Genomic DNA, 11925 nt, shown 5'->3' on the forward strand with positions numbered 1-11925 from the left:
GATATCGTTTGATAAAGCTTACTTAACAGCCTGCTGATGGGCCATCAACTGTTCCCATTGTACACTGGTTGGGTATTTTAGGCCCCCAGAACATTCACACTTGTCCCAATGGATAAGTACAAAGCTGTGGAAGTGAAGTCCACACAGTTTCAATGTTATTCAATCAAACCAATATGATATCGATATCAGATAAAACAAAATAAAATTAGATAGATTTTACTTGTCAGTGTCCATTACTAAAAACAATTAAGTCTGATGGTTGACTGGGAGGTACTGTTTCACTCTGCAGTTTTCTGTGGTAATGAGCTAATAGATACAACATGTATCAGGTATAGATGGTGTGATGATCAGTTTTCACCATTAGTTTGTGTGTATTTTTCAACATTTGTTTGTGTTTTTATACTGAACTGACTTTTTCTTTAATGATACATTGGCTATGAAATGACTACATGTATTTATTCAATTGTATTTTAACTAGATATATTATTTGAGTAACTGATAATGAATGTGTTTGGAAAACTGCATCGAAGCCAACGTAATTAATCTGTCAATGAAAAATAAAATGTGTGCAATAATTTGTGCTGGTTAAACTCTTTTTCTCTTTTGTTGTCTGAAGCGAAAAAAGACAAGAGTTGCCAATGATCAAATAAATGTGTGCATTAATTTGTTCTGGTAGAGCTCTTCTTCTCTCATATATAGTTAAACACAAAAAAACTATGTTTGAAGTGACATATTTAGTGTTTTTCTAAAGCTGAAAGAGACAGGAAATTCAATTGACTATCACAAAGCTAAATATGATCAATGCACTAACATGGGTTTTCCAGAATAAGCGACTTTGAGACCTGTTAAAACCACATCTTTATTGATCTATTGAATCATATGCAATACGGAAAATATTATGTTTTTGTTTAATTCATGGAATTTAAAACAATATTTATATTAATCTACTCATCTACACATCACCATTGAGACAGGCCAATTTGCTCATCCCTAGAATTTTCTACAATGCATACAAATATATGTTTTGCAGTATAAAAGACGTAGACTACATATGCTTTCTTATTAAATGACAGTTAAATAAAACAACATATGTATTATTTGTCATTTTAAAGTGTTTTATATGGTGTCAAAGTCCAGGGACAGCATTACCACTGGAATTCAAGAATGACCAACTTACTATTAGGGAATGGTACCAGACAGCAATCTGGTGTTACCTTTCTCACACCACTACAGTATTGATTTCAACAGACCCTTTCCACGCCCCATTGTTAGAGCTTAATATCTTCCCAGGACTATTGAGGGTCGGGCTGTTGAAATGCCCTGTTGATTATGTTAATAGTCTGGTAGAACTGGTATGGATGGTCAATTTGAGGTTGATTCATTGATATGCACGTTCAGAGTGAAAGAGCTGTGAACTCACCTGTGATGGCTCATGTCTACCACAACCTTTTCTATTGTGTTTGTAAGCACCGCAGCATTTAAGGCAGCCAACGCTCAAAATGTGTTCATACATACAGTACAAAGGGATGTGGTGTGGCCTGCAGAGAGGAGGACCAGGAGATTGATCACAGATTCTATTTAGGACTGGGATCCTTATCCAGAGTTGCCAGATCGACAGTGAGGACAAACCCAGCGTGCTGAGTTCCTTCCACACGGAGTCCAAACCTGCAGTCACTGTGTACTGATTGTGACAGTTGAGGTGCAGTTTGCACCGTAGGATCCAGCGATGGCAGCAGTGAAGCTGGAAGAACGCAGTCACACACTGGAGCTGGATGTCAACATTAAAGATGAAGAAGAGGAGGAGGAGATGGGGAAATCTGTTTATCATGGTAAGAGCAGGTTCTATCTTTCTGTACATTATCTTCGTAAGTTAGACCTCCATAAGTTATGACCCAGTCTATTGCTAGGTTGAGATCTGTAATTCTGACATGACATATCGTTGATGAACTCCAGACTGCACAGAAAAGCTTGTGTTGTTCATTACAACTGTGCATGAGAAGTTCCTCTATAGTTGTTTTATGACGAACCGTTACAATGACAAGTTCTATGTTACTTCATGCTACTAAGACTTGCATGGTTTGACACCAGTATTGCCAGCGTGTTTTAGAGAGTTTACGAAAGAAATGAAGTAGACAAACTGCCAGTGTTTTGAAGTTCTATGAAATGAGTCTGTGTGCGTACCACGTTTCGGGTGTCAAATCCATTTAAATTCCAGTCAATTCAGGAAGTAAACTGACATTCCAATTCAAATGCTCTTCAATGCTTTTCAATTAGGCACATTTGAAATTTGGTTTAAAAAAAAACTTGAGTTGAAATGGAATTGACCAAAATCCTGGTATGGTATGGGCTTATAGTATTTTATTTTGCTTATTTTGCCTTTAGTACTCGTTTTATTCCACTGTTGTATTGTCCAACATACTTATATCATGTCATATGTATATCACACCAACTGACTTGTTCATCTGATGTTGTTCACACAGGAGACGGTGTTGAAACATTCTCTACATCCAGAGAGCAACAGCAGGAAGATCACAGAGATAAGAGGTCTCACCACTGCCCACATTGTGAGGAGACTTTCCTATTTCTATCAAAGCTAAAAAATACACKAAAAAATACACACAGGAGAGAATCTGCATTCCTGCACTGACTGTGGGAAGAGCTTCACAGCATCATATTCTCTGACAGCTCATCAGAGAGTGCACACTGGAGAGAGCCATACTCCTGCACTGACTGTGGGAAGAGTTTCTCTCATCGGAGCTACTTAAACATGCACCAATGTATACACACAGGAGAGAGGCCATACTCCTGCACTGACTGTAGGAAGAGCTTCACAACATCATATTATCTGACAGTTCATCAGAGAGTGCACACTGGAGAGAAGCCATACTCCTGCACTGACTGTGGGAAGAGTTTCTCTCATCAGAGCTACTTTAAAATACACCAGCGTATACACACAGGAGAGAGGCCATACTCCTGCACTGACTGTGGGAAGAGCTTCACAACATTAAAATCTCTGACAGTTCATCAAAGAGTGCACACTGGAGAGAGGCCATACTCCTGCACTGACAGTGGGAAGAGTTCGTCTCAACTGAGCGCCTTTTTAACACACCAGCGTATCCACACAGGAGAGAAGCCATACTCCTGCACTGACTTTGGGGAAAGTTTAAAAACCTCAGGGGCTCTGCCAGTTCATCAGAGAGTGCACACAGGAGTAAAGCCTTACTTCTGCTCTGACTGTGGAAAATGCTTCACAACATCATCTGAGGTAAGACTTCATCAGAGAACACACAGAGGAGAGAAGCCATATCATTGCTCTGACTGTGGGAAGAGTTTCTCTCAACAGAGCAACTTAAAAACACACCAACGGATGCACACAGGACAGAAGCATCATCCGTTCTCTCAGACATGCTAAGATTTAAGTCTTTCAGGACAGAAATTACAAGGTGATGTTATACTGTTATTGCATCAAATAGTTATTTCATGCAATAGAATAAGGGGTTGTTAGAATGCTCATTTGTGTGTGTTCTACTGAGGATGGGCCTCTGGAAGATTTACAATGTCTTTGGGTGATACCGCAATCCAGAGCGTAAGTTATTGTTTCTGTTCTATAAGGCACRAGGGAGAGATGACCCCAGGGCTAGACCTTAGTCTCCATACAAATATAARTGTTTTTACAGCAGATACTGTCAGATACTGTCTAATCTTAACCTTGTGACCCATTCCACACATCTGTTGTTTGTCATGTAGACTGAAGAGGGTGTATCTTGGCTATAAAATACTTTTGTACTTTTGTCTCGGGGCTCTCAACGAATCATCTGAGGGTGATTCGTCGACCAGCCATCATTATTGTAGAGCACTCAATCGATTCACTTTATATGTGTGTGTTGTATTGACCTGCTCCCTTATTAATAAGTGAAGATTTTGTTTCAGTATAACTCTGACTTGCGTGAAATGTTTGTCTTTCCTCATTTGAAAGTTAAGAAATTAACCACCACAAGTCACTCCATTTAATTCTCATCTTATGGAAGTGCGCCCAGTGAATTGGATTAAATGAAGAAAGAGTATAGATTTTGCATGTCGGTGTCCATCACTAAAAAACAATTAAGTCTGATGGTTGATTGTTTACTTAAAACATGTTTTAAATGTTTTAAGTGAATCATTTAGTGTTTGTTTGAAGCTAAAAAAGACAAGAAGATGCCAATGATCAAATAAATGTGCGCAACTCTTCTTCTCTCATAAAAAATTTAACACAAAAAACGATGTTTTAAGTGACATAAAAGAAAATTCTGAAGCTGAAAGAGACAGAAGTTCAATTGACTATCACAATGTAACGGCAGTCTAGCTCTTCCTCGGACGAGGAGAGGCGAGAAGGATCGGAGGACCAATGTGCAGAGTGGTAAGTTTCCATGATTTTAATATCCACGAAAACAATACATTTAACATTTAACATTTAAGTCATTTAGCAGACGCTCTTATCCAGAGCGACTTACAAGTTGGGCGACTTACAAGTTAACAAAATGTAACAGTCCCGTGTGGCACAAACACTGACACAGGAAACAAACACCCACAAACCAAACGTGAAACCCAGGCTGCCTAAGTATGATTCTCAATCAGGGACAACGATTGACAGCTGCCTCTGATTGAGAATCATACCAGGCCGAACACAAAACCCCAACATAGAAAAACAGACATAGACAACCCACCCCAACTCACGCCCTGACCATACTAAATAAATACAAAACAAGGGAAATAAGGTCAGGAACGTGACACACAAAGCTAAATATGATGTATGCACTAACATGGTTTTTCCAGAATAAGCAGCTTTGAGACCTGGTAAAACCACAGCTTTATTCATATATTGACTGATTTGCAAAATGGAAAATATAATGTTTTTGTTTAATTCATGGCATTCAAAACAATATTTATATTTATCTACTCAAAACATATCACTACACCGCTACACATCACCATTGAGACAAGTCAATTTGCTCGTCCCCAGTATTTTCTACAATGCGTACAAAGATATGTTTTGCAGTATAAAAGACGTAGTATGTAATATGTAATATGTAATATGTTTTCTAATTAAAACGTAATATGTTTTCTAATTAAATTACCTTTCTCACACCACTACAGTATTGATTTCAACAGATCCTTTCCACGCCCCATTGTTAGAGCTTAATATCTTCCCAAGACTATTGAGAGTCAGGCACTTAAGGCAGCCATCGTTCAAAATGTGTCCATACATACAGTACAAAGGGATGGGGTGTGGCATATTTCACCCGCTAAAGCCCCTCCCCATCCCAAGTTGGGTTGTTATCCCAGTGACCGGCAGGTCACCCCTGTKCCCCCGGATCCCTAGGCCCCCCCAGAGGCCAGGACCCATCCTTTGAAAATAGCACACAGTGCCACCCACTGAACAGAAGCAGATCCACCACTAAAAGCATTTCCACCTKAATATGTTTTATATATAGCTATTCAAAAACGACATATATTCAAAAATCTTGCATGTCTTCATTTCCATCATTAACAATGAATGTGAGTAATAATGTTGACAGTTCATGGAAAGGATTGTTACCAATAACCAGGATTGCCATTGCATTACATTTTTGTCAAGCAATTATTATTTTCAGCAAAACTTATTGTGATTCATCTTATATTGTCCTTAACATCCTTACCCCTAGGCACAGATGTGGGATAACAACACACACTACACACACACATACACACACAATCACAACCACACACAACACACACACACACACCACACACGACACACACACATGTGGTAGCACACACACACACACACACACACACACACACACACACACACACACACACACACACATATACTCTTACACACTGAACACATTTAGCCCACAATCAACCACAAACTCAGATGCTCAACGGTTGCTACATCCCAGAGCCCAACTCAAGAAAGGACCTGATTTATGAATGCATATACAGTAGCAGCTGCATGAGAAAGCATGCAAGATTGAGAAACATCGGCAAAAATGGGGACATTTGATTAACCAGGGTCAAGTCCTAGGTGATGGAGATCAGATACACCCCCTTCCTCTGAAACACACACACACTGGTCGCCCTTTGTGACCATTTTACCAAGCATCTCTGTGCAATCAGACCTTTGATTATTTTCTGCCACCAGGTTCACAATAATATGCCCCCTCTCTGATTGTTCAAGTGTGACCCTCTCCCCATGCTTTGCTGCAGCCAGTGTTCCCAGCACTGCGCTACCTGGGTGGGGGTACCCCACCGGCTAGGTACAAGGTCATAAATGTTCTCAGGAGCAGCTTTGAGAATCATCCTTTGATCACCCTTGAAATGTTTCTACAACTTCATTGGAGTCCACCTGTGGTGAATTAAATTTATTGGACATGATTTGGAAAGGCACACGCCTGTCTATATAAGATCCCACAGTTGACTGTGCATGTCAGAGCAAAAACCAAGCCATAAGATCGAAGAAATTGTCTGTAGAGCTCCGATACAGGATTGTGTTGAGGCACAGTTCTGGGGAAGGGTACCAAAAAATGTCTGCAACATTGAAGGTCCCCAAGAACACAGTGGCAGTCATTCTTAAATGAAAGAAGTTTGGAACCACCAAGACTCTTCCTAGAGCTGGCTTCCCGGCCAAACTGACCTATCGGGGGAGAAGGGCCTTGGTCAGGGAGGTGATGGTCACTCTCAAACTTCCAGAAGGACAACCATCTCTGCAGCACTCCAACAATCAGGCCTTTATGGTAGAGTGGCCAGATGGAAGCCACTCCTCAGTAAAAGGCATATGACAGCCCGCTTGGAGTTTGCCAAAAGGCACCTACAGGACTCTCAGACCATGAGAAACAAGATTATCTGGTCTGATGAAACCAAGATTGAACTATTTGGCCTGAATGCCAAGCGTCACGTCTGGAGGAAACCTGGCACCATCTCTACGGTGAAGAATGGTGGTAGCAGCATCATGCTGTGGTGATGTTTTTCAGCGGCAGGTACTGGGAGACTAGTCAAGATCGAGAGAGAGAGAGAGAGAGAGATGAACAGAGCAAAGTACAGAGAGATCCTTGAAGAAAACCTGCTCCAGAGTGCTCAGGACCTAAGACTGGGGCAAAAGTTCACCTTCCAACAGGACAGCAACCCTAAGCACACAGCCAAGACAATGCAGAAGTAGCTTCAGGACAAGCCTCTGAATGTCCTTGAGTGGCCCAGCCAGAGCCCGGACTTGAACCCGATTGAACATCTCTAGAGAGACCTGAAAATAGCTGTGCAGCAATGCTCCCCATCCAACCTGACAGAGCTTGAGAGGATCTGCAGAGAAGAATGGGAGAAACTCCCCAAATACAGGTTGGCCAAGCTTGTAGCGTCATACCCGAGAAGACTTGAGGCTGTAATCGCTGCCAAAGGTGCTTCAACAAAGTACTGAGTAAAGGGTCTGAATACTTATGTAAATGTGCTATTTCAGTTGTTTGTTTTTTTACATTTGCKAAAAAATTCTAAAAGCCTGTTTTTGTTTTTCATTATGGGGTATTGTGTGTAGATAGATGAGGGGGAAAACAATTTTAGAATAAAATGTGGAAAAAGTKATGGGGTCTGAATACTTTCTGAATGCAGACGTACGAAGTCGTATATCACACCAACTGACTTGTTCATCTGATGTTGTTCACACAGGAACAAATTTGTATTCCTGCATTGACTTCACAACATCGAAGGCTCTAACAGTTAATCGGAGAGTGCATACTGAAGAGAAGCCATTCTCCTGCTGACTGTGGGGCGAGTTTCTCTCAACTGGGCAACTTTAAAACCCCACCAGCGTGTACACACACACAGGAGAGAAGCTGTACTCCTGTTCTGACTGTAGGAAAGTTTCTCTCAACTGGGCAACTTTAAAACACACCAGCGTGTCACACAGGAGAGAAGCTGTACTCTGTTTCGACTGTAAAGAAGGTTTCTCTCAACTGGGCAACTTAAAACACACCAGCTGACACACAGGAGAAAGCTGTACTCCTGTTCGACTGTAGGAAAGTTTCTCTCAACTGGCAACTTAAAACAAAATATATCACTAGCCACTTTAACAATGCTACTTAATATAATGTTACATACCCTACATTACTCCTCTCATATGTATAGTATATACTGTACTCTATATCATCTACTGCATCTTTATGTAATACATGTATCACTAGCCACTTTAAACTATGCACTTTGTTTACATACCTACATTACTCATCTTATATGTCTATACTGTATCTCGATACCAACTACTGCATCTTGCCTATGCCGTTCTGTACCATCACTCATTCATATATCTTTATGTACATATTCCTTCATCCTTTACACTTGTGTGTATAAGGTAGCTGTTGTGAAATTGTTAAGTTAGATTACTCGTTGGTTATTACTGCACGGTCGGAACTAGAAGCACAAGCATTTCGCTACACTCTGCATTAACATCTGCTAACCATGTGTATGTGACAAATAAAATTTGATTTGATTGACACAGGAGAGAAGCTGTACTCCTGTTCTGACTGTAGGAAGGTTTCTCTCAACTGGACAACTTTATTAAAAGGCACCAATGTGTACACACAGGAGAGAAGTGTACCCTGTTCTGACTGTAGGAAGAGTTTCTCTCAACTGGTCATTGTATATGTAGGTAGGGTAAAGTGACTATGCATAAATTAAAACAGTGAGTAGCAGCAGTGTAAAAACAAAGGAGCGGGGGGGGGGGGATTATTGGCCCCAGTGATGTACTGGGCATACTCACTACCCTCTGTAGTGCCTTACGGTCAAGTTTCCGAGCAGTTGCCATATCAGGATGTTCTCGATGGCACAACTTTTTGAGGGTCTGGGGACCCAAGCCAAATGTTTTCAGTCTCTTAAGGGGGAAAAGGGGTTGTCATGCACTCTTCACAACCACTTGGTGTGTTTGGACCATTATAGTTTGTTGGTGATGTGGACACCAAGGAACTTGAAACTCTCAACCCGCTCCACTACAGCCCGTCAATGTTAATGGGGGCCTGTTCGGCACTCCTTTTCCTGTAGTCCACGATTAGCTCCTTTGTCTTGCTCACATTGAAGTAGAGGTTGTTGTCCTGGCACCACACTGCCAGGTCTCTGTTTTGTTAAGTTTGTTTGTTTGTAGTTTGTTTAAGTGTTCTTCGTTTAATAAATTGAAGAATGGATTCACATCACGCTGCGTTTTGGTCCTCCTCTCTTTCTCCCAAGGAAGATTGTGACAGAATCTCCCACCACAACTGGACCAAGCAGCGTGGTAACGGGCAGCAGCAGCAGCAGCAGCGATCGCAGGATTCCTGGACCTGGGAGGAAATTCTGGACGGTAAGGGACCCTGGGTACAAGCTGGAGAATATCTCCGCCCTCGTGAAGAGCTGGAGGCAGCTAAAGCCGAGAGGCGGTGGTATGAGGAAGCAGCACAAAAGCGCGGATGGAAGCCCGAGAGGCAGCCCCAAACATTTCTTGGGGGGGGCACACGGGGAGTGTAGTTAAGTCAGGTAGGAGACCTGAACCTACTCCCCGTGCTTACCGRAAGGAGCCGAGGATGGAACCAGAGCCAGTCGGGGTGGAATTGGAGGTGAGCAAGGGGAGCGAAGCAGAGACAGTGAAGGAATTAATGGGGAGATTGGAGGAGAGAGTAATGAGGGAGTTGCTATGTTGGTGCATGAGGCACCAACATAGCAATAATAATAATGACAATTACAACAATACTGAATGAACACTTATTTTAACTTAATATAATACATCAATAAAATCAATTTAGTCTCAAATAAATAATGAAACATGTTCAATTTGGTTTAAATAATGCAAAAACAAGGTGTTGGAGAAGAAAGTAAAAGTGCAATATGTGCCGTGTAAAAAAGCTAACGTTTAAGTTCCTTCCTCAGAACATATGAAAGCTGGTGGTTCCTTTTAACATGAGTCTTCAATATTCCCAGGTAAGAAGTTTTAGGTTGTAGTTATTATAGGACTATTTCTCTCTATACCATTTGTATTTCATATACCTTTGACTATTGGATGTTCTAATAGGTACTTTAGTATTGCCAGCCTAATCTCGGGAGTTGATAGGCTTGAAGTCATAAACAGCACAATGCTTGAAGCACAGCGAAGAGCTGCTGGCAAATGCAGGAAAGTGCTGTTTGAATGAATGCTTACGGGTCTGCTGCTCTATCAAATCATAGACTTAATTATAATATAATAACACACAGAAATACGAGCTTTACGTCATATATATATGGTCAAATCCGGAAAATATAATTTCGAAAACAAAACGTTTATTCTTTCAGTGATATACAGAACCGTTCCGTATTTTATCTAACGGGTGGCATCCCAAGTCTAAATATTGCTGTTACATTGCACAACCTTCAATGTTATGTCATAATTATGTACAATTCTGGCAAATTAATTACGGTCTTTGTTAGGAAGAAATGGTCTTCACACAGTTCGCAACTAGCCAGGCGGCACAAACTGCTGCATATACACTGACTCTGCTTGCACAGAACGCAAGAGAAGTGACACAATTTCCCTATTTAAAAGAAATTCATGTTAGCAGGCAATATTAACTAAATATGCAGGTTTACAAGTATTGATTTTAAGAAAGGCATTGATGTTTATGGTTAGGTACACATTGGTGCAACAACAGTGCTTTTTTTGCGATTGCGCTTGTTAAATCACCCGTTTGGCGAAGTAGGCTGTGATTCAATGATAAATTAACAGGCACCGCATAGATTATATGCAACGCAGGACAAGCTAGATAAACTAGTAATATCATCAACGATGTGTAGTTAACTAGTGATTATGTTAAGAGGTCCCGTGTGGCTCAGTTGGTAGAGCATGGCGCTTGCAACGCCAGGGTTGTGGGTTCATTCCCCACGGGGGGACCAGGATGAATATGTATGAACTTTCCAATTTGTAAGTCGCTCTGGATAAGAGCGTCTGCTAAATGACTTAAATGTAAAATGTAAGAGTGATTGTTTTTTATAAGATACGTTTAATGCTAGCTAGCACCTTACCTTGGCTCCTTGCTGCACTCGCATAACAGGTAGTCAGCTTGCCACGCAGTCTCCTCGTGGAGTGCAATGTAATCGGCCATAATCGGTGTCCAAAAATGCCGATTCCTGATTGTTATGAAAACTTGTAATCGGCCATTCCGATTAATCGGTCGACCTCTAGACAGGATACCACAAAATCCAGCAGTGAGAAGTGGGTGGCATTATTCCAAAACCTAGGGAAAGCCAACTTGATCAACAGGTTCAGGATTGTCTCATTTGTTCTCAGTGTGACAGGCTCAAATGCCTTTGTAGAGAAGATTTTTCTCTCTCATGACCAAATGGTCAGACTCAAGAAACAGATGCAGCACAGAGCTGATCAAAAATGAACCTCAAATATCTGTGAACTGTGACTTGTCATGTAAGGACTTCTCTCTGGCTTTGCAAAAGGACAAAGGACTGCTTGAATCAGTCAAGAGCAGCAAAAAATATCCATGGAAAAAGTAGACTTGGTGAGTGACTCATTTCCTCTTTTGCATGCATTTGAAAAACATATTTTTTAGCTATAGAAAGCTATAGAAAGCTGATGGGATCCTCTTCTTTTTAAATCAATCAKATTTATTTATTAAGCCCTTTTACCACAGCCAATGTCACAAAGTGCTATACAGAAACCCAGCCTAAAACCCCAAACAGCAAGCAATGCAGATGTAGAAGCACGGTGGCTAGGAAAAACTCCCTAAAAAGGCAGGAACCTCGGAAGAAACCTAGAGAGGATCCAGGCTCTGAGGGGTGGCCAGTCCTCTTCTGGCTGTGCCGGGTGGAGATTATAACATTACATGGCCAAGATGTTCAAACATTCATAGATGACCAGCAGGGTCAAATAATAATAATCACAGTGGTTGTAGAGGGTGCACCAGGTCAGCA

General features: G+C 41.2%; 1 pseudogene; it reads left to right on the forward strand.

The window, feature by feature from the left end:
* The first annotated feature begins 1726 nt into the window (after window positions 1–1726).
* On the forward strand, window positions 1727–3412 carry LOC111971081 (zinc finger protein 892-like; annotated as a pseudogene).
* Window positions 3413–11925: the final 8513 nt, after the last annotated feature.

This window comes from Salvelinus sp. IW2-2015, linkage group LG12 (genome assembly GCF_002910315.2).
Source record: "Salvelinus sp. IW2-2015 linkage group LG12, ASM291031v2, whole genome shotgun sequence".
Lineage (NCBI taxonomy): Eukaryota > Metazoa > Chordata > Actinopteri > Salmoniformes > Salmonidae > Salvelinus > Salvelinus sp. IW2-2015.